This window comes from Oryctolagus cuniculus, chromosome 8 (genome assembly GCF_964237555.1).
Source record: "Oryctolagus cuniculus chromosome 8, mOryCun1.1, whole genome shotgun sequence".
Lineage (NCBI taxonomy): Eukaryota > Metazoa > Chordata > Mammalia > Lagomorpha > Leporidae > Oryctolagus > Oryctolagus cuniculus.
Window position 1 is genome coordinate 85,305,191 of NC_091439.1, and position 22,951 is coordinate 85,328,141.

Genomic DNA, 22,951 nt, shown 5'->3' on the forward strand with positions numbered 1-22,951 from the left:
TTTCTTGCCTAATGGCTCTGGCTAAAACTTCCAGGACTGAGAAGCAATAAGAGTGTGCTTTCTTGTCTTGTTCCAGATCTTATTGTGAATGCTTCCAACTTTCCCTATTTCAGTAAGATGCTGGCTGCGGGGCAGAGTTTGGTACAGTGGCAGGATATAAAATTAACACACAAAAATCAATAGCCTTTGTATACACAGAAAATGCCAACACTGACAAAGAATTTTTAAGATCAATCCCATTCACAAAAGCTACAAAAAATTAAATACCCTGGAATAAATTTAACCAAAGATGTGAAAGATCTCTATGATGAAAATTACAAAGCATTAAAGAAAAATAGAAGACAAAAAAAATAGAAAAATCTTCCATGTTCATGGATTGGAAGAATCAGTATCATCAAAATGTCCATACTACCAAAAGCAATTTACAGTTTCAATACAATTCTAATCAAAATACCAATGACATTCTATGTAGATCTAGGAAAAAAGGTGCCAAAATTCATATGAAAACACAAGAGGTCCTGAATAGCTAAAGCAATCTTATACAACAAAAACAAAGTTGGAGACATCACAATACCAGATTTCAAGTCATACTACAGGACAGTTATAATCAAATAGCCTTGTAATGGTAGAAAAACAGACTTGTAGACCAATGGAACATTATAAACTCCAGAAATCAATCCACACACAAAAAACCAACTTATATTTGACAAAGGAGCTAAAACCAATCCCTGGAGCAAGGACAGTCTCTTCAGCAAATGGTGCTGGGAAAACTGAATCTCCACATGCAGAAGTATGAAACAATGGCCCCTACCTTACACCTTACACAAAAATCCACTCAAAATGGATCAAGGATCTAAATCTACAGCCTGTTACCACCAAATTACTAGAGAACAGTGCAGGAACTCTACAAGACATTCCAAGACTTCTTGGAAAAGATCCCAGAAGCACAGGCAATCAAAGCCAAAATTAACAAATGGGATTACATCAAACTGAGAAGCTTCTGCACTGCAAAAGATACACTCAGGGGGCCAGTGCTGTGGTGTAGCAGGTAAAGCTGCCTCCTGCAGTGCTGGCATCCCATATGGGCACCGGTTCAAGACCTGGCTGCTCCACTTCTTATCCAGCTCTCTGCTATGGCCTGGGAAAGCAGTAGAAAATGGCCCAAGTGCTTGGGTCCCAGCACCTGCATGGGAGACCAGGAGGAAACTCCTGGCTCCTGACTGCGGATTGGCCCAGCTCCAGCCTTTGCATCCATTTGGGAAGTGAACCAGTTGATGGAAGATCTGGCTATGTAATTCTGCCTTTCAAATAAAAAAATTAAAAAAAAAAAACACTCAGCAAAGTGAAGAGGTAACTGACAAAATGGGAGAAAATATCTGCAAACTATGTAACTGATAAAGAATAAAAATAAAAAAAGAAAGTGGACATCCTCATCTTGTTTCCTATGATTCAAAAATGCTCTCTCCCTCCCCACTCAGGGGAAAAGCCTTCATTACTCCACCATTATGTATGAGTTTTGCGAATTATTTTTGGTAAGTTCTCTTCATCAAGCTGAGATGATTCTCCTCTATTCTTAACTTGCTGAGAATTTTTATCATAGAAAGGCACTGAGTTTTGTCAAATGCTTTTTCTTTGGCAATGATATTTTCTTTTTTAGCTTGTTGATATGGTTGATTACACTGACTGATTTTGAATACTGATTGAGACTTTGCATACCTACGATAAATACTACTTGGTCAAGGTATATTGTCGCTCCCCGTCTTCGTGGAGGAACGACACAGGACCCTGCGCTGTTCTTTTGTCTGCTTGGCCCTTCCCGGGTTTGCTGCTGGTTCTTCCCGGGTTGGCTGCCAATCCTTCCACCTCCGTGGAAGGGTGGCTCCCCCTGCCACTTTCCCCACTTCTGCGGGGGAGTGGCACACCGCCGGCCGGCTCTCTCGGGGGCTGCTCAGATGTTATTCGGACGTTCCCCTTAGATGTTCCTGGTGCATGTTGTCTCTCTCCTCCTTTATAGTCCTCTTCCACCAATCCCAACTCTGCTACCCACATGCCGAGTATGCTGCTCTCCTCCAATCAGGAGCAGCTCCTGCAGCTTGTCAAGTTGGTGAGAGGCAGCTGTGTAGAAGCTGTTTCCTCCTCTCCCAGCGCCATATTGTGGGAGAGCAGATGCATAGAATAAGTCTTAATTCCAGTAACTTAGTCTAGTCCGAGTTGCTCCCCACAGTATATAACTCATTTCATATACTATTTCATTTATTTTACTAATCTTTTTAAAGTTTATTTATTTATTTGAAAGGCATAATTACACAGGCAGGGAGAGACAGAGCTTCCATCTGCTGGTTCATTCCCCAATGGCTACCAACAGCCAAGAGTGGTTCAGGTTGAAGCCTGGAGTCTGAAACTCCATCCATGCCTCTCACATGGGTGCAAGAGGCCTGTGCACTTGGACCATCTTCCACTGCTTTCCCAGGCACCATAGCTGGGAGTTGGATGAGAAGTAGAGCTGCCAGGACTTGAACTGCAAAACATACCTGATGAAAGTGTCCCAGGCAGTAGCCCAAGCCACCGTGCCATAACATCGGCCTTTATTTTACTAATCTTTTGTTGAAGAACTTTGTGTCTAAGTTCATGAGAGAGATTGGTCTGTAGTCTTCTTTATTTGTACTATCTTTGTCTGGTTTTGGTGTTAGGGTAAAATTGGTATTTTAAAATACCTTGAGAAGTTTTCCCAACACATTTATTTCTTGAATGAGATTGTGTGAAATTGACATTAACTTTTCTTTAAATGTATATTACAATCCATTGCTTCTCAGCCTTTTGGCTAAGATCAAGTGTAATGTATATTACAATTTTCTGCTGTAACTTTCTGGATCTGGGGATGTCTTTCACAGGAAGTACTAAATTATGAATTCAATTTCCTTAATAATTATAGGGTTATTCAGATTATCTAGTTTATCCTGAGTTTTGTAGTTTGTGGCTTTCAAGGAATTGGTCCCTTTATTCTGCATCATTAAATTTGAATATAAAATTATAATACTGGTTTACTAACATTTATTAGTTATAGGATCTGGAGTGATATCCCTTATTTCATTCCTGATATCATCTATTTGTGTTTTCTGTATTTTAATTTTTGTTAATCTTGCTATAAGCTTATTAACTTTATGGATTTTAGATTACTTTCCTCTATTGCTTTTTATTTTCATAATTTATGACTGTATTAACTTATTTATTTCATAATTTATTTTCCTGATTTCTATTTCTTTAATTTCTGCTCATACCATTATTATTCCCTTCTTATCTTGCTTTGGGTTCTTTTGCTGTTATTTTTCTGCATTCTGAAGTAGAAGCTTATGTTACTTATTTAATATCTTACCTTATTTCCAATGTAAGCATTTAGTTTTCTAAATTGCCTCTTTTGCTTTTTTTCATAGTATTCCACATATTTTAATGCTGGATTTTCATTTTTAGTTCAGTTTTGCTTCTGGTTTTTAATTTTCTTTTATTCCACCAATCCTTTCCATAAACTGAGTAACTTACAATAAAGTCACTTATTTCTCACAGGTCTGGAGAATGAGAAGTCCAAGATTTAGGTGTCAGCAGATCTGGTGCCCGATGAAGGCCCACTCTCTAATTCATAGCTGGTGCCTTTTTTACAATAACCTTCCATGATGGAAGTGGCAGAGATCTCTTGAGGTCTTTTTAACAAGGGCAGTAATTCCATCCCGGAACTAAGAGCCTTCAACTCCTGATCACTTTCCAAAGATCCTACTTCCTAATACCACCTCCTTGGGGTTTAGGATTTCAACATAGGATTTTTAAGGGGGCTCAAGCATTCAGGCCATTGGCAATAATAGAAGTGCAGAGATGAGTAAAACATGGACCCTATGCTAATTCATGGTTGGCTTACGTAGGACAAACCAGAAACAGAGCCTGGGAGTCGACTGGGATACTTAAAAGGAAAAAGCAGTGAGAGGAGTGGGGTAAGTCAGAGGATAAGCATGGCAAGAGTGTGAACTCAGACTTTGTCTGATCCCAAAGGAGACCCACAAGGTATTTAGGAACAGGCATGGTGCCACAAAGTGGTCCCAATTTGAGGCAAGGGATCTGTTGTTGCCGTCTCTGTAAGAAAATAATTCTCTGGAGAATATCAATTGTAGGCCATGAGCAGCCAACACTCACATCAGCTAGGAGACGGGTTAACTGGTTGGAAAAAGAAATTTGTTTGTGGGGCCGGTGCTGTGGCACAGCAGGTTAACACCCTGGCCTGAAGCACTGGCATCCTATACGGGTGCCGGTTCTAGGCCCCGCTGCTCCATTTCCAATCCAGCTCTCTGCTGTGGCCAGGGAAAGCAGTAGAAAATGGCCCAAAGATTTGCACCCATGTGGGCGACCTGGAAGAAACTCCTGACTCCTGGCTTCGTATCAGCACAGCTCTGGCCCTTGCGGCCAGTTGGGGAGTGAACCATCAGATGAAGACTTCTTTCTCTCTCTCTCTTCCTCTCCTCTCTCTGTGGAACTCTGACTTTCAAATAAATAAATAAATCTTTAAAAAAAAAGAAATTTGTGTACCAGTTAAAGTCATCTAGTAAACTAGGTAGGTGAGAGTCAACACATAATATAAGCCAGTATCATAATTCACAAAGCTTGGGGGGAAAAAAAGCATAACAGGAAGAAAGAACAAAATCTTCCTGGGACAGATGAGTGAGGCTTACCATATAATTTGCAGGACCCACTACAAAATGAAAATATGGAGCATCTTATTCAAAATTATTTTTTTTTTGACAGGCAGAGTGGACAGTGAGAGAGAGAGAGACAGAGAGAAAGGTCTTCCTTTGCCATTGGTTCACCCTCCAATGGCCGCCGCGGCCGGCGTGCTGCGGCCGGCGCACTGCGCTGATCCGATGGCAGGAGCCAGGAGCCAGGTGCTTTTCCTGGTCTCCCATGGGGTGCAGGGCCCAAGCACCTGGGCCATCCTCCACTGCACTCCCTGGCCACAGCAGAGAGCTGGCCCGGAAGAGGGGCAACCGGGACAGAATCCGGCGCCCCAACCGGGACTAGAACCCGGTGTGCCGGCGCCGCAAGGCGGAGGATTAGCCTAGTGAGCCGCGGCGCTGGCCCCTTATTCAAAATTATTAAAACATTCATGATGGTGAAAGAGCATTAAGCCGAGGAAGGGGCCCTTCTAAGTGTAGGACTCAACACAACTGCATAGTAACTCACCTATGAGGCTGACCTTGATGGAGGGAAGTCTGTGAATAATGAGAAGTATACAGGATTGTGAAGATGAATTTAAAGCTCCATTCTGTATTTTATGGGGAAATTTCTGGGCAGAGAATGATCAGAGAAAACATTCTATGACAGATTCCAAGTTTTTTCCAGGCAATTTAGATGCCTTATCACTCATATCAATGAAGCAAAATGTTCTTTCTTCAAAATATAAAATGATGCTCCAAAATTTTTGTGAAAATGGAATTAAAATGTAAGTATTTTTGTGCAAAAATTTGAAATCACATGCGTAGACTGCTCAGAATGTGTATTTTCCTTGAACTTTTTGAAGACTCCGCATATGATCATTTTCTGTTGCTAACTGGTTAAAAATAACATCTGTAGTATTCAGTTCTATGCGAAGAAATAATTATGTATCCCTAATGAATAATATTCTTCAAGTTATTTATGATCTAATAAATTCTGTTGCTAGTTACAATGTTTCAGAAATAAGAGCACAACACAGAGTTCCAATATTCACACTCAGAGGTCAAAAATCAGACTTGAGTAGGAAAAACTATTCTGAATACATATGACAATATATTTTCTACCACAGGCCACATTCACACTTGATGATAAAACATTTTGATATTTATTCAGTTTTAACTTTCAGCCTTCTACACTTAAAAGCAAATGAACTTAAAATTTTGTTCCCTCTATATGCAGTCAAACTGTCTATAAATGCTCATATTAAATTCTACCTTCTCTACTGAAATTTGTTTTAAATACTTCCACACAACTTAGAGATTTAACAATATATATTTCACAGACTATAAGCTAATAAAATATAGAATACCATGCTGTTATTTTTATAGGGTGTTTAAGGCTAAAATTAAATAATTCACATATTTAGAGTTTATGTTCCAATTCTGTATTAGATTTATGGCACCCACATTTGGGCATCTATATCCAACCACACTTTGTCCAGGAGTTTAAACATCACCTTTCCTCTTCTATTTCATTAATCACCAAGATCAGCAGGGAAACAGTATTTAGATGCAAGAAAAACTAACCTTCAGCTCTAGAAATCTGTGGTTCTGAGTCTAAAAAGTGCTCTCAATCACGTCCCATATTGCTTTGTTGGCAGCCTGACATCTGGCCTGTTCTGGTGTCTGGAGAGCTGTGTTCCAGAATAAACCCATAAACTTTGAGGGGAGGAGGCAATTCACCACGAACTTGGGAATTACTCAGTGTTGGGTCTGGAAGTCTGAAAATCTCTGAGTGTGGATTTTATTTATTAATTACTAGGTTCAACAGATGGGAACTTATTTACTTATGATATTTTAATATAATGGAGAGTATCTAGATTCTTTGTATAGATCTCAAAGATCCCCAAGCTTAAGGCAATCTCACTTCTGGAGTACCTGCAGAAGATACTTCTGCCAATCAGAGCTTCATAAAGTCCAGCCATATTCCAACCAACTGACCCCTGGAATTTACCTAAATAGGCAATTATTTCATGTGATTTTAGTAGCTAAAACTTTAAGTATGTCAGGAAAGATACATGTGAAGCAACTATAAAGTTTCATTCACAAATATAGTCATGTGAGAAAATAATCCTTTATTTTTCTATGAAAATTTAGTTTTTAAATTCCTTCCATCTCCAGCTATTTTTACTCAGGTTTGAGTCTAAATGTCAAGGGTCCAATGCAGTGTTAAAGCACCGGGTTCGAGGGTGCTCCTTGGTGTCCAGGTTTGTACCCCTGAGATCTGGTCTGATCCTTGAAAGTCTACCAAGGATACAATTATGTAAAACATGACTCTCATCACAAGGTCCTGTCCAGCAACCGTCTCCAGTGTCTGAGGACTTACTCAGTCACAGCAGCTCATACTGAGCCACAGGAAGGTTTGCTCTGCTAAAAGGTCCTTAAAAGCCAGTTCTACCAGGTGTCCTGAGCCTTTCCATGGAGATAAGCTCTAGTTCTTTTCTACTTGAGGTTTCTATTGCTCCTTACCTGGGATTTATTTAGTGGAAGAAGGCAGTCAGTGTGGCTCCTTCCTCAGGATCCCCCAGACTTAGTCAAAGACTTCATCACGTTTCCTTTGACTTTCTTGCCAAATCAAAATATCCCCCAGTTTTTCCTTTTTCTCATCATCTTCCTCAGTACTCTCTTATCTAGAGCAATGAACAAAGATCCCCTGGTATACTAAACAGTGTATGAGACACAGGCTATAAAGAAGTCTTGAAGTTTTTAGAGTGTAAACCTTTGGAGCAGAGGTTAAGATCCCACTTGGAATGCCCACATTCCTGGCTTCAAGTCCTGGCTCCACTTTGGATTCCATCTTCCTGCTAATGTATAATCTAGGAGGTAACAGGAAATGACTCAAATATTTGGGTCCCTGCCACCCATGTGAGAGACCAAGATTGAGTTCTGGGTTCTTGGCTACAACCTGACTCTGTGCTGGCTGTTGAGTATTTGAAGAGTGAACCAATGAATAAAAGATATCTCCCTCCTTGTCTGTCTGTCTTTCTCTCACTAATAAAAATATTTTTAAAAAGAGATCTTGAAAAATAAAGCAGATTATATTTTGAAAAAACTATATTGATGTAATGTTTATGGGCTGGTCTGCCAACATTATACAAACACATTTACGCAGATCTTTAATGAAGTGGTTAAGTCCGAATTGGTCCTTAAATTGATAAAACTTGTTTACTAATATACTGTAATCAACTACTTTTGCATTAATGTATTTGCATGCATTGTATAAGTAGAATAAAAGCATGACATTTCCTATATCCAACAGTACTGAGAAACAATAGCTCCATTTATAAGCACATTTTTTCAGATAGCCAGTGATCATAAACATTAAAAAAATCAAGTTTACTCATTATGCTGAGTGAAATAAGCCAGTCCCAAAGGAACAAATATCATATGTTCTCCCTGATCGGTGACAACTAACTGAGCACCAAATAGGAAACCTGTTAAAGTGAAATGAACACTACGAGAAATGGTGACTTGATCAGCCCTTGCCCTGACTGTTGATGAACAACTTAATATGTTATCCCTCTTAGTATTTTGTTTGTTTGTTCTACTTAATACTTTTGGTTGAATACTGTAATAAATACACAATTATTCTTAAGTGTTGAAACTTAACTGAAAAAGTGATCGCTGTTAAATATAAGAGTGGGAATAAGAGAGGGAAGAGATGTGCAATTCCAGACATGCTTAAGATGACTTACCTCAAACGGTAGAGTTAGAAACATACCAGGGGATTCCAATTCAATCCCATCAAGGTGGCATGTACCAATGCCATCTCACTAGTCCAGTGATCAATTTCTATTCACAATTGATCATAATGATAGGACTAAGAGCCAAAGGGAGCACATAAGCAAGACTAGTGTCTGCAATTACTAGCTGATAGAATAAAAAAGGGAGAAAATGATCCAACATGGGAAGCGAGATATACAGCAGACCCATAGAATGGCAGATGTCCTAAACAGCACTCTGGCCTCAAAATCAGTCCTTAAGGCACACGGATCCGGCTGAAAAGCCCATGAGAGTATTTCAGGCATGGAAAGCCAAAACACTCCGGCAAAAACAAACAAACAAACAAACAAAAACAAAACAAAACCTAAATGAAAGATCTCCGTGAGTGAGATCCCAGTGGAAAGAACAGGTCATCAAAGATGGAGGTACCTTTCTCTGAAGGGAGGAGAGAACTTACACTTTGACTACGACCTTATCTAAATATGATCAGAGTTGGTGAACTCAAAAGGCTTCCTTAGCCTTGGAAACTCATGACAAGAGCCTGGGGTGATTACTGATGCCATAAATAAGAGTGTCAATTTGTTAAGTCAACAACAGGAGTCACTGTGCACTTACTCCCCATGTAGGATCTCTGTCCTTAATGTGCTGTACATTGTGATTTGATGCTATAACTAGTACTGAAACAGTATTTTTCACTTTGTGTTTCTATGTGGGTGCAAACTGTTGAATTCTTAACTTAATATATGCTGAACTGATCTTCTGTGTATAAAGAGAATTGAAAATGAATCTTGATGTGAATGGAAGGGGGGAGGGAGGGGGAAAGGGGGGGTTGTTGGTGGGAGGGAAGTTATGGGGGGGAAGCCATTGTAATCCATAAGCTGTACTTTGGAAATTTATATTCATTAAATAAAAGTTTAAAAAAAGACACAAAATACTCATATTTCTAAATAAAATTAAGTTTCATTATTACCTTAAAAAATCAAGTTTCACAATTTTATGAAACTCTTCCTAAAATATGTATTTTATTTCTTCTATAATGAGTGTTCTTTACAGCACTGCAGGGAGGGCAGGTGGCCAAAATTAGCCTCACTGAGAAAGTGACGTATCAGCAGAGATGAAGCTATGGGTAAAACTGCTAAGGCAAAGCCTGATGTGGAGGAAGAGTATTTTGGGTAGAAGGAATAGCAAGAACAACATCCATGAGGAGGAAGCTTGCCTGACGTGTTCCAAGTCAGTGTGACTGCAGTTAAGTGAGGGATGGGGAGGTTAAAAAGAGGTAATGTCAGAGAGCTGATGAGAAGCCATGTGAGTACTGGATGTTGTGATGAGAAAAGAACATAGTCAAGAGCAGAGGGCACAAAGCAGACCAACCAATTAGAAGACTAGAATATGATACATAGTATCACAGGCCAGCCATGATATTACCTTGAACAGGGAGAGAGCAATGAAGATGTGAGTTCATGTTTTAAAAAATAAATAAAAGATTTCTTATTTGAAAGCAGAGTTACAGAGAGAGAGAGAGGGAGACAAAGAGGATGAGAGATCTGCCATTTGCTGATCCAACCCCAAAAATGGCTACAAGGGCCAGGGCTGAGCCAGGCCAGAGCCAGGATCCAGGAGCTTCTTCAGAGTGTCTCCTAAGAGTGGCAGGGTCCCAAGGACTCATACTGTCTCTGCTTTTCCAAGCACATTAGCAGAGAGCTGGATCAACAATGGAGCTGTTAGGACTTGAATCAGCACCCACAAGGAATGCCAGCATAGGTGGCAGCTTTACCTGTGATGCCACAATGCAATGTACATCTTACATGATTTGCTGGCAGATCTAATTATGGATGATATTTAGAGAAATCAATATATCTCTAGCACTTTTTGTCTGAAAAACTAGACAGAAGGATTTTCCATTTACTAATATTGGAAAGCTTTTGCAGAAGGTTTAGAGGTAAGTGAGATGTTAGAGGTTCAGTATTGAGGGTGGGCATTGGGCACAACAGGACAATACAAGGAATGCCTGCACCCTATATTGTAGTGCCTGGATTCAAGTTCAACCTCCACTTCCAATTACAGCTTCCTGTCTATGCACACACAAGGAGGCAGCAGGTGATAGCTCAACCTAGTTAGGTCCCTACCACCCACATGGTAAACCCAGATAATGCTGACAGCCTGTAGCTTCAACTGGGCCTGACCTCAGCTTTTAGGTCCATTCATAGAATTAACCAGCAGGTGGGAGAAATTTCTCTCTCTCTCTTCAAATAAACTTAGGGGGAAAAAGGTTTAGTTTTGGAAATGGTAGTTTGAGATGCCTAGCAGACATCTAGGTGGAAATGCCCAGTAAGCATTTGAATTCAGAGTTTAGGAGAGCAGTCTGCATTGAAGATACAAATTTTTAGGTGTTAACAGGCAAAGGCCTTAACTCCAAGGTACCCCAGCATTTCTAAGTATGGAATATTACAACTAATCACTCAGTGAGAATGAGAAGGAATGACCAGTGAAGAAGGACCAAAACTGTGTGATTTCTGTGCAAGAGTCTTGGGAGTCAGTGGGATGTTGTTTCAAGAATAAAGTAATAATCTCTATCTGAGTGGATCTGAGAATCAACATGGATTTAGCAACATGGAGACCTCAACAACAAGACTTTCACCGGAGAGGGGAATTTGAAAGGAAGCCTGGTTAGAGACAGATCAAGAAAGAAAAGCACTGCAATTTTCTTATAGGAAAAACAATTGGGTATGATTCTACTTAAAACAACTTTTATTAAGCTACTCTAGAAAGTATTTCTAATAGCTTGACTTTTAAATATCATCAACTCTGAGATAAAATGGTAATATTCATGGTCACAAAGACAGTTACAAAATAAGCTCTAAAAAAGATAGCTCATAAATTTTAAAAAGGTGAAATAACACATTTAACTATGTTTTTATTGATAATTTAGTAAAGGGCAACTTTATTTAGTATCAATGGTTTTATTTATTTATTTATTTAGAAAGTGTTGCACAGAGAGAAGAGAGGCAGAGAGAGAGAAAGAGAGAAGTCTTCCAATCTTCCATCTGTTGGTTCACTCCCCAATTGGCCGCAACGGCCCAAGCTGTGCCGATCTGAAGCCAGGAGCCAGGAGCTTCTTCCAGGTCTCCCACGCAGATGCAGGGGCCCAAACATTTGGGCCATATTCTACTGCTATCCCAGGCCTAAGCAGAGAGCTGGATCGGAAGAGGAGCAGCCGGGACTAGAACCGGCACCCATAAGGGATGCTGGCGCTTCAGTCCGGGGGTTAACCCACTGTGCCACATCGCTGGCCCCAGTAGCAATGTTTTTAAGACAACAGAAAGCAGCCGGCGCCGCGGCTCACTAGGCTAATCCTCCGCCTTGCGGCGCCGGCACATCAGGTTCTAGTCCTGGTTGGGGCGCCGGATTCTGTCCCAGTTGCCCCTCTTCCAGGCCAGCTCTCTGCTGTGGCCAGGGAGTGCAGTGGAGGATGGCCCAAGCACTTTGGCCCTGCACCCCATGGGAGACCAGGATGGGTACCTGGCTCCTGCCATCGGATCAGCGCGGTGCGCCCACTGCAGCGCGCCTGCCGCGGCGGCCATTGGAGGGTGAACCAATGGCAAAAAAGGAAGAACTTTCTCTCTGTCTCTCTCACTGTCCACTCTGCCTGTCAAAAAATTAAAAAAAAAAAAAAGACAACAGAAAGCAAAAATATTTTCAATATATTAAATTGTAAAATTAGATAAAATTCACTAGTTCAAGAAATAAAAAATATATTTATACATTATTGATCAATAAATTTGAATATAAGTTTTAAGTGAGAAAACAGTAAGAGAAAAGAACTTGGACACAGGATGCATAAATATCTTAAAGAGCTTTACTGTAAAGGAGAACAGAAAATGAGATGTTTGGTCCCAACACAGTGGTATATGATGAGAAAATTTATAGCATATTTAACTTTTGGTGTGAATGACCTAATAGCAATAGAAAAGTTTATGTTGAAAGTAGAGAGAGTGTCTGAGCAATGCCCTTGAGTTGGCAACAAAAGACAAGATCTAGTGCACAGCAAAGAGATTAGCCTTTAATCAGAGCACAATCAGCACTGAGGAAAACAGGATAACAAAGTATATGCGTAAAAATCTATGTGATGAGTTATTGTCATGGTGATAGTTTTTGTAATTTTTATTCTGATTGTTTCAATTTCCTCAATAAGATGTGAAGAAAAGTTGTCAGTCGAGAGTGAGGATGATAGGGTGGTAGAGTCCGTAGCAGTTTAGAAGTCATCTACAAGACTGTCAGGGAAAATTGACTATATCGATGGAACAGGATTACCTACTAACACTAAGGATACATTCAGGTTAGTAATTGTGAATTCAGAATGAGTTTTGATAGCTTTCATGTTTTTGGGACATATTCATTTGCATAGGTACACACAGATGGCAATTTGAGCATTGAATTTCATCAAGTCTGGGATTTTTACCAACTGAACATGAGAAGAGTGAGAAATGGACAAGGAAGTAAGCAGTAGAATCTACAAATGAGCAGTTTAAACATAAAATCTAAATTGGATAACTGAGAATGGAGCACAAGAGAGAAATGTGAGAAAACAGTTGTCATAAAAATAAGGGGATTGCAGATCCTTATGAGTTTGAAAATTTTGGAAACTGATATGGTGGAGGAAATGAGCTAGAAATATATAGTAGTTATAGAATTTTCTCCTTAAAATTGAGATCCAAGATGGGTTGAAGCTACTGATGATAAGCTCAGAGTTGAGACATTAGAAGCAAAGGACTGGGGCTGGCGCTGTGGCGCAGCGGGTTAAAGCCCTGGCCTGAAGCGCCAGCATCCCATATGAGCGCTGGTTCAGGTCCCGGCTGCTCCTCTTCTGACCCAGCCCTCTGCTATGGCCTGGGACAGCAGTAAAGGATGGCCCATGTCCTTGGGCTCCTGCACCCACATGGGTGACTTGGAAGAAGCTCCTGGATCGTAGCTTCATGTCGGCACAGTTCCAGCCGTTGTGGCCATCTGGGGAGTGAACCAGCAGATGAAAGACCTCTCTCTCTGTCTCTACCTCTCTCTGTAACTCTTTCAAATAAATAAAATAAATCTTAAAAAAAAAAAAGTGAAGGAATGAGTCAGACAGCAGAGGAGAACAAGGATTTCATAGACTAGGACCAAGGAGATATTGAAATCACCTGAAAATATTTTACAAAAACTTAAATAAACCCCAGTGTTTGTCTGCAAGACTCAACTATCAAAGTATAAATAATGTTCAACTACTATATTGGTGAATTAAATTTCATGATAGGAGAAAGCTTGAAATCTAATGATAAAAGAAATAATAGAGGAGTTATCTACTCCACATCAAACTTAGTCTTATCTCCCTGGCTTTTCTTATTTTTTATACTCCTTCTATGTGTGTGCATCACTGCATACATACAATGTATGTCAGAATACTGGTTTTCTAGTAAAACACTTTAGATGGTGATTTCAGCTTATTATCTACCATTAAATTGTTTCTGAAGGTAAAATAATTTGATACCATAATATAGGCATTAGAGGGTTAATATAAGTCAATTCTTATTATGAATTTCTCATCTTGTTTATTTCATTACAGAGAAAATGAGTCAAACAGAAAATTATTTATATAGGACCATATATTCAATAGAATTGGTTAAAATTACAAAAAGATAATTATCATTCTACCTCTTTATAGAAAAAATAATTCAATTTTACAGAAAGTCACAGAATTAGTGTCATTTCTCAGCCTTTCTCTGTGAAGCAATTTCATGTACAACAGTCAGTTTATTTGGATTCTAAAGTTGTAGAGAAGATCTGTAGCAAATTCCAGAAGAAAAATAAATTAGTAGGAAAAAAATCAAGTGCATACTAACTGCTTCCCTTTAGAGAAATAACACCTTTTCAGTAAAATCTAAATATAGTTTTTATTTTGTTTTTTGGTTAGGATACAGTAGACATGACATAATTTTTAAAGTCTCAATTATGGATTATTCTTGTATACCAGCTGAGACTAAGTTTAAAAAATGTATCTAGCTGGTATAATTAAAGCTATTTTGAGTCTAATTATAGTGTATAGTATGAGGATAAAACTGTTATTTTGAGTACCATCTGTCTTTATAAGAAAATAAGTTAGAATTCATTGTTTTTAAGTGGAGGAAATACAATATAATTTTCCAATGAGTGGAGCTTCTGCAATATGTCCATTGCCACTGTTCCTGATGCTTCATGTTTGGCTGCCATAATGAGGTTACATTGTAAGAGCTCAGTTGGCACTTGATGGAAAACGAAGACAGAAGTGAAGGCATTCGGACTGGGCAGGGATTGATCTAGTGATCACAGGAGGAAATCTGATTAGCCTAGAGCAGCAGCAGTGAAAACAAGCAGATGTCAATGGATTGAACATCTTTTTTAGATGTGGAATAAACAGGATTTGGTAATGGATTAGATTTCAATTGAAACTGAATCTTCCAAGAGACTTGTAAAACATCCAAGAAAACAATGCTTCTAAAACTAGCATTATAAAATTTTGATGCAACACTTTGAATTTACTACATTGAAAAGTTGCCTTTTACAAGGGACTATTTTAAAATCTCCATGAACAACCTTCAACATCTTTTTATTTGATCATTGTTCATACTTTTTAACTATATACCTTCTGAACTATGGTCTTTTTATTTTATATTTGTTGAAATCTTTATTTGGTGGAGCATTAAGCCTTTCATTATAATGAAAAATTTAAAACACAGTTCTAAAGACTCCAAACATACAAACAAAATTTAAAATAAGTATCAGGACCTGCCTTAGGAACAGATGGCATAAGAAGTCCATGTGATGCCCTCAAGAATGTCCCTGTCATCCCACTGCCCTCTCACTCTGAAGTTAATCTGTTACTAATACCTTCTTCAAGTAACTATAGTAATAGGAAAAACTAGCCTGACATGGACAACTCCCTTCCTCAACCACTCACATAAAAATACACACGTGCTTTCTACAGACATGAGGAAATAAACCTCCATGAGAATGTGAGCAGAAACAAGAATAGAAAAATAAGCCTCTGGAGCCATAAATAATAGAGCAGTCTGAAATTGGGTTTACAATGATTAGCATTTTTAGCCTGAAGTAAATTCATTTTCCAATTAAAATACAAGTAACACTGTAAAGTATGTTTTATCATTTAAAAATTAAAATATTGTTAAATATACTTTGATTCATAAAATTAGAAATTATCAGGGGTCACACATAACCAGTTTTGTTTTTTGTTTCCCTCCTTTATTTATATTGCACTGAACCTCCATGGATTAAACATGGTAATTACACCTATCTATGTGTTATTCTCTTATCCAGTCACCCTTAATTTGCTTTGCAGATAACTGAGCACTGAAGTTTACCAGACTGGGATAAAGAATAGTTAGCTAAGATTAAGAGAAGAGCTTTTGAAATACAATAAACGAAAAGTAGATCAAAGACACATTTGTCTACCTCACAATTCATCAAAGGATTTCCTGCATACTTAAACAATATATCAGATCAATATATTAATAACTAATTCAAATATACAGAGCAATTAAAGTTTAAAGTTCATTCCTCAAATTCTTTTTTCCTGCAAAGTCACGACAATATAATAAAACAAGAAGGGCAGTACAAAATCCATTCAAGCGTTGATAGAAATACTACATTTCAGACTTTCATTTGGCCTATTTAACTTCAATGAGATTTTCTGTCTGAAAAACACAGTCTCAACGTCTTTGTGTATGTACAATTACTTTTATTTATATACAACTCCCACTAATGCCAATAATAAGTATATTGGAATACTTGCATTCTGTATTAGAGTGTTGGTTCAATTTCTAGCTAATCTGCTTCTAATCCAGAAACCTGCTAATGCTTCCAGGGAGGCAACAGATAATGGCTCAAGTATTTGGGTCTCTGACACACATGTAGAAGACCCAGGAGACCCAGAAAGAGTTCCTGGTTCCTGGTTTTGGCCTGGCCCAATTCTGGCTGTTGAGGATATCTGAAGAGTGAACTGGCAGGTGAAAATATCTCTATTTATCTCTGTAGGTCTCTCTGTGTGTGACACACACACACACACACACATATATATATATATAATTTTGTCTTTCTGTGACTATGATTTTCAGGTAGATAAAAATAAATAATTTTTCAAAAATTAGGTTTTCTCACATCCACACTTTTCTTTATATTACATACCTGTCTCAAAGAGTATTACCTGAATTTACTATAAATAAAACTTCTTAAAATCAGAACCAGTGTTAAATCATACCTATCCATCATAACTAAATATGGAAATTTGTGAAGGGCAGTGTTTTTCATTTTAAGTTAGAAGAGATTAAAATGTCATTCTCATTAGTTATATCTTACATTACTTACATTACTTGTCATCTCCCACTTTATTCAAGGAAAAAAAGCATAAGACAAGTATAATCAAATTCGTCTACATCCAAAAATTACCAACCAGACATTTTTAAATCAAGTACACAAACGTAGGGACCAAAGGATTTTTTAAGGTATAAAAAGTATTATTTTTATTCATGCTTTAACCTTGTGGATAATTTTTCTAAGATTTTACATGACATGGGGGTTATTTTCATCTCACATTTATAACTATGCATGCATTAGTTTTTACAGCCACCCTTGGCATCACCTAGTATCCAAACGTCATGTTTGAAAAAAAATAGTTGAATCTATTTTGCTCATTATTCCTAACAATTTTCACTTTTTTATTATTTTTTACTTATTTTGTTTGAAAGAGAGAGAAAAATAAAGAGAATTTTCCATCTGCTGGTTGGTTCACTTCCCAAATGGCCACAAAGGTCAAGGTTGGTCCAGGAAAAAGCCAGGAGCCTGTAACTCGACCCAGAACTCCCATATGAGCAGCAGGGACCCAAGTACTTGGTCCATCATCTGTTGCTTTCCCAGGCATGTTATCAGGGATCTGGATCAGAAGCAGAAAGCTGGGACTTGATCACAACTCTGTTATAAAATGAATTCTACTTTTAAATTTTTATAGTAAAAGTCATTTTTTCAATTATTACTTTTAAAAGCTTTATCATTCCTTATCTCTATCAAAACAAATACAACTGAACAAGACAGAAACTGATGACATTATATGACTGTCTTGTACTAATAGGACACTATTTCATACATCAGTTAGCACCTACACATGTGAATTAATGCAGAAAAGAATATTACTTTAAAATGTACTAAGTTACTCCTCCACTCAGGAAAGAACTAAATTAAATATGTCACTATTCATATAATTTAAAAGGAAAGTTCAATATTTCACAAATAGCATAAAAGAAAAGCTGCAAATTTTAGATATTTAATCTTTTACTGCCTTAGAACAAACTGTGAACAAGGCAGAATGGATTTCATTCTCTTGTTATATATTCCTTCTTCATCTTCTTCCTCACTCCAGTTTGTTTTAGGTCTTGACAACCCAATGCTACCCTTTCCTTACCAACGTACCCCAGACTTCTCTAAAAATGCCACTGAAACCCTGACTTCTGTGAGTACAGTGGCTTCCTATCCCCCATTCTCGACACTCTTCTCTACATCTTAGAAATCGAAATCTTGCCTCTGTGGCAGGGTCTGTATTCTAAAGTGGGGAGTTTTGTTTAATTCTGCCAAGCGATTTCCAAAGCAAATCCAATCCATTCATCCAAAGGAAGAAAAAAAAAACTATAACATATTAAGTTGAACAAAAAACAAAATACTAAAAGGGATAAAGTATTAAGTTGTTCCTATACAGTCAGGACAAAGGCTGATCAAGTCATTGTTTCTCATAGTGTCCATTTCACTTCAACAGGTTTCCTTTTTGGTGCTCGGTTAGTTGTCACCGATCAGGGAGAACATATGATATTTGTCCCTTTGGGACTGGCTTATTTCACTCAGCATGATGTAGAGGAACAACTCACTACTTTATTCCTTTTAGTATTTTTTTGTTCTACTTAACACCATTGGTTGAATTCTTTATTTAACACACAATTATTCTCAGGTGTTTAAATTTAAATGAAAAGTGATCCCTGTTAAATATAAGAGTGGGAATAAAAGAGGGAGGAGATGTACAGTTCGACATATGCTCACTCAGACTTACCCCTAATGGAAGAGTTAGAAACGTGCCAGGGGATTCCAATTCAATCCCATCAAGGTGGCATATACCAATGCCATCTCACTAGTCAAAGTGATCAGTTTCAGTTCATAATTGATCATAATGATAGGATTAAGTGTCAAAAGGATCACATAAACAAGACTAGTGTCTGCTCATACTAACTGATAGAAGTAAAAAGGAGAGATCTATCCAACGTGGATACACAGCATACACAGCAGACCCATAGAATGGCAGATGTCCTAAACAGCACTCTGGCCTCAGAATCAGCCCTTAAGGCATTCAGATCCAGCTGAAAAGCCCATGAGAGTATTTCAGGCATGGAAAGCCAAGACACTGTGGCAAAAAAAAAAAAAAAAAAAAAAAAAAAAAAACAACAACAACAACAAACCACCCAAATGAAAGATCTCTGCGAGTGAGATCCCAGAAGAAAGAACAGGCCATCAGAGAAGGAGATACCTTTCTCTGAAGGGAGGAGAGAGCTTCCACTTTGACTATGACCTTTTCTAAATAAGATCAGAGTCGGCAAACTCAAGAGGCTTCCATAGCCTTGGCAGCTCATGACAAGAGCCTTGGGTGATTACTGATGCCATAAACAAGAGTGTCAATTGTTAAATCAACAACAGGAGTCACTGTGCACTTACTCCCCATGTAGGATCTCTGTCCTTAATGTGTTATACTATGTGAACAATGGTATAACTAGTACTCAAACAGTACTTTACACTTTGTGTTTCTGTGTGGGTGCAAACTGTTGAAATCTTTACTTAATATATACTAAATTGATCTTCTGTAAATAAAGATAACTGAAAATTGAATTTTGATGAAGAATGGGATGGGAGAGGGAGTGAGAAATGGGATGGTTGCGGGTGGGAGGGTGTTTATGGGGGAAAAAGCTGCTATAATTCAAAAGTTGTACTTTGGAAATTTATATGTATTAAATAAAATTAAAAAATAAAAAGAATAAATGATATAAACCCAGAGAAATATGTCAAATGGAAAACAAAGTAGCAGATGGGAGGCATAAGACAAATACCATCATAGTAGGACTAGGTAGAAGAAATAAATACAAGTTAAATAGCCCAAAAGAGCTCAAGAGGCAGAAGGAAATCCAAGAGAGACATGTGACACGATTGGCAGAAGCTGAGATAACATCAAGGAGGTGTCAGTCTCCAGTAACAAAATACGAACTGTGTACAGAGATCAGGCAAGATGAAGACAGAAACAGAAGGGCATGTGGCTTTTACCAGAACACCAATAAAATGGTGGCAGCTATGAAAGGACTACAAAGTAGAAGCAGCAAGCAGTGCTTACATTTTTAAAGAAAATCTCTGGAGGAAATAAAATAAAGGATGTCTTGATGAGGTCAACATGGAAAGTAAGCTCAGACACTGAAGGAGAGCAGATTCAGTTTACCATGTCCACCTAACTCCTCAGGTTTTCTGTGGTAACTCAGTTTAATGATCCTTCAAAACCCCACAGAAAGATCTTTGACTTACCTGCCAGTTTGTTTCACACAGCTCTTTATGAGGTTAACAACACATATCTATGAAGCTTTTACCTCCAGCATCTAATTCGTCACCCAAGTTTATGTTTCTCACTAAAGTTCTGTCAATTGTGCATCAAACTACATTCTCAGTAAATGAATAGCACCTATCTGTCATTTATTTGTCCATTGCTATCTGGAAAACAAAAAGGACCATCTGAATAAAGAAATTTTGCAAATTTAATTGCTGGATAAGTTGGTATATGATGGAAAACTTAAAATTACCAATTTTAAGATTGACTTGTTCCTTTTGGCACTAATGTAAATGATTTATTTGATGGATAAGATAGCCCTGTCCAAGTCTTTGTTTTCCAATATGATAGAAAAATCACTGAGGTTGGTGATTTTTGTTTCATATTATCAAAGTGAAATGCATAATACTCAGGGCTGGCATGGTGGCACAGCAGGTTAAGCCACTCTTTGCAATACCAGCACCCCATACCAGAGCACCAGCTCAAGTCCTAGCTCTTCTGCTTCCTATCCAGTTCCGTACTAACGTGCCTATGAAGGCATCAGAAGCTGGCCTGGATGCTTGTGCCCTGCCACCCATGTGGGAGACCAAGATGGAGTTCCTGGCTCCTGGCTTTAGCCTGGCCAAGCCCTGGCCACCAGCTGTTGTAGCTATTTAAGAACTGACTCAGTAGATAGAAGGTCTCTCCCTGTCTCTCCCTCTTTCTGTCACTCTGCTTTTCAAATGGATATATATTTAATTTTAAAATGCTTAATATTTTACTCTGACTTTATTTAGCAAATAACTTGATAAACTGATATCTGCAAAACCGCAAAACAAGTTCCAAATTAGATTTTGACAAACAATATCCTCAGTGCTTGATGGCACTGTACAAAGTTAACTCCCTCATCTAGGACTACGTATTTCATAAAGAAAATGGGGGAGGCTCTATATCACAACATGTTATAAAAGCGGTCATCTTGATCAAGATGTATCTGAGCAAAACTGACCATGGATCATCCAAAGAATAAAAGAATTTCAGATTATTTTCCATGTCACAAAATATTGGGCCACTGGGCAAAATTAGGCAGAACCAAGACACCAAATTAAACCCTTAGCAAAATTATCAGAATTAAAATCCATAATGAAAAATGAAAAAAAAAGCAAAATTCTCCAAAGTAATATATTTTATAATCTTCATTTTGTCTATTACCCTATACACATTGTACATCCAAATAACCAATAGCTTTGATAAGGTAAGCAAGAATTATTAGTGCCCAGGTTCCCTTACAAATTATCAGAAATGGTAATCATCAATCCATTGATCTGTGAGAGCATTTACTGTGAGCCCACATTTTACAAGCTTCAGTGGACTTTATTAAAGTCCTCAGTTTTAATAAAATATCACAATAATCTTAGGCTGACACGTTTGTTTTTTAGCAGTTTCTTGTCTACATCTTGTTTGTAAATAAAATCACCTTCCACTTGGTAATTCCAGTAATTTTGAGTACTTTGCAGATCCAGGAAATCTAAAGTGCCACATTGAGCACGTAGGCGGCTGATGGAGGGAAAAAAGGGTTTTAAAAAAAGAACTAAAATCACTTCCTGTGGTTAACGTTTTAGAACCTAGTGCAGAGCAGTCTGTACCAATATTGTGGGTTTGTTGGTATCTTATTTATGAGCATCGGAAACAGACTTGTGCTGTTGCCATGCTTTGAGTAGGATGCACGTGTGAGGCAGATGGAACCAGTATTTCTATCACATGCAATTAAAGACTTATTGAGTACACCACCAGATACCACAAGTATTAAACCATTTTAGAATAAATTTACTAGTGCTTTGACAGCAGTTTCAACAAAAAGGCAGGTTATTCCAACAAATGAAAAGACAGAGTATTTGAACTGGTAGAACTACTGCAATTTAAAATATGGTAGGTTGGTATAGCTCAATTTTATTAACACAGTACAACTTACACAGATTTAAACTTAAGGATTTTATTTTAATAAAATGCACCAGGCACTTCTGTGTAAAAAATTAGAAAACAGCTTTTAAATGAGCTCTCCAAGGAGAAGTTAATAAGTCAGAAGAAAGCAGAGCCAAAGACTGGACACTGAATGAAACCGCTTTCCATAAAGTAGAAGAGACCACCCAAAGGACACAGCTCATTAGAATACCACTCTCCCATGGTTTCCCATCCTGTTCTTAAGAGTCCCTTCTTAGTGATGTCAAACCATTCAGAGAGCCTCATTAAGACAGCAGGGTTAAATGCCCAATGGATTGATTAACTAGACAGCACTGGGTATGCTGGCCAATGAATTTTAGTTGAGATGAGAGTTCATCCCATACTGCAGTGGTCTAAGGAATAAACAGAATTGGGTAACAGTCTCACATGCTAGCTCAAGAAAATAAAATTTGAACGTACTTCAAGATAAAAATGTGTGTCACTTACAAATATAAACAATGAAGTCAATAAAATAGTAGGTTTCTAAATTCCTTCAAGTTAGGCCAACCATGGATGACTTCATATAAAGAAAATATGAGATATTTTGACTATATTTATATATGATATAATGACAAGGTTCAGGGAAAATACATGAGACATTTTACCACCATAATCTAAAATGAATATTATTAATCAGAGAAAAAATTTCATGCTTAGTAGTATATTAAAAAATAAACCATCAAGAGAATATACAACCAAAATGACATACTTTAAATACCCACATGCACTCAACCACCTGAAATCAGAGAAATTACATTAGTTTTTGAAAACAGGTTAAATTCACCTCTCTCAACTGTAAGAGATATTTTCCACTTAGGAAAATATGGGGGGGAAAGGAATCTAAGTATATAGT

The 22,951-nt window shown here is 37.9% G+C and overlaps 1 protein-coding gene and 1 pseudogene across 3 annotated transcripts in view; one reads left to right on the top strand and one right to left on the bottom strand.

Moving 5' to 3' along the window:
• Positions 1-22,951, bottom strand: part of CFAP299 (cilia and flagella associated protein 299) — a 730,672-nt gene that overhangs the window by 484,201 nt on the left and 223,520 nt on the right. The gene's annotated exons all lie outside the window — the stretch shown is intronic.
• On the top strand, positions 2,802-2,936 carry LOC138843615 (U2 spliceosomal RNA; annotated as a pseudogene).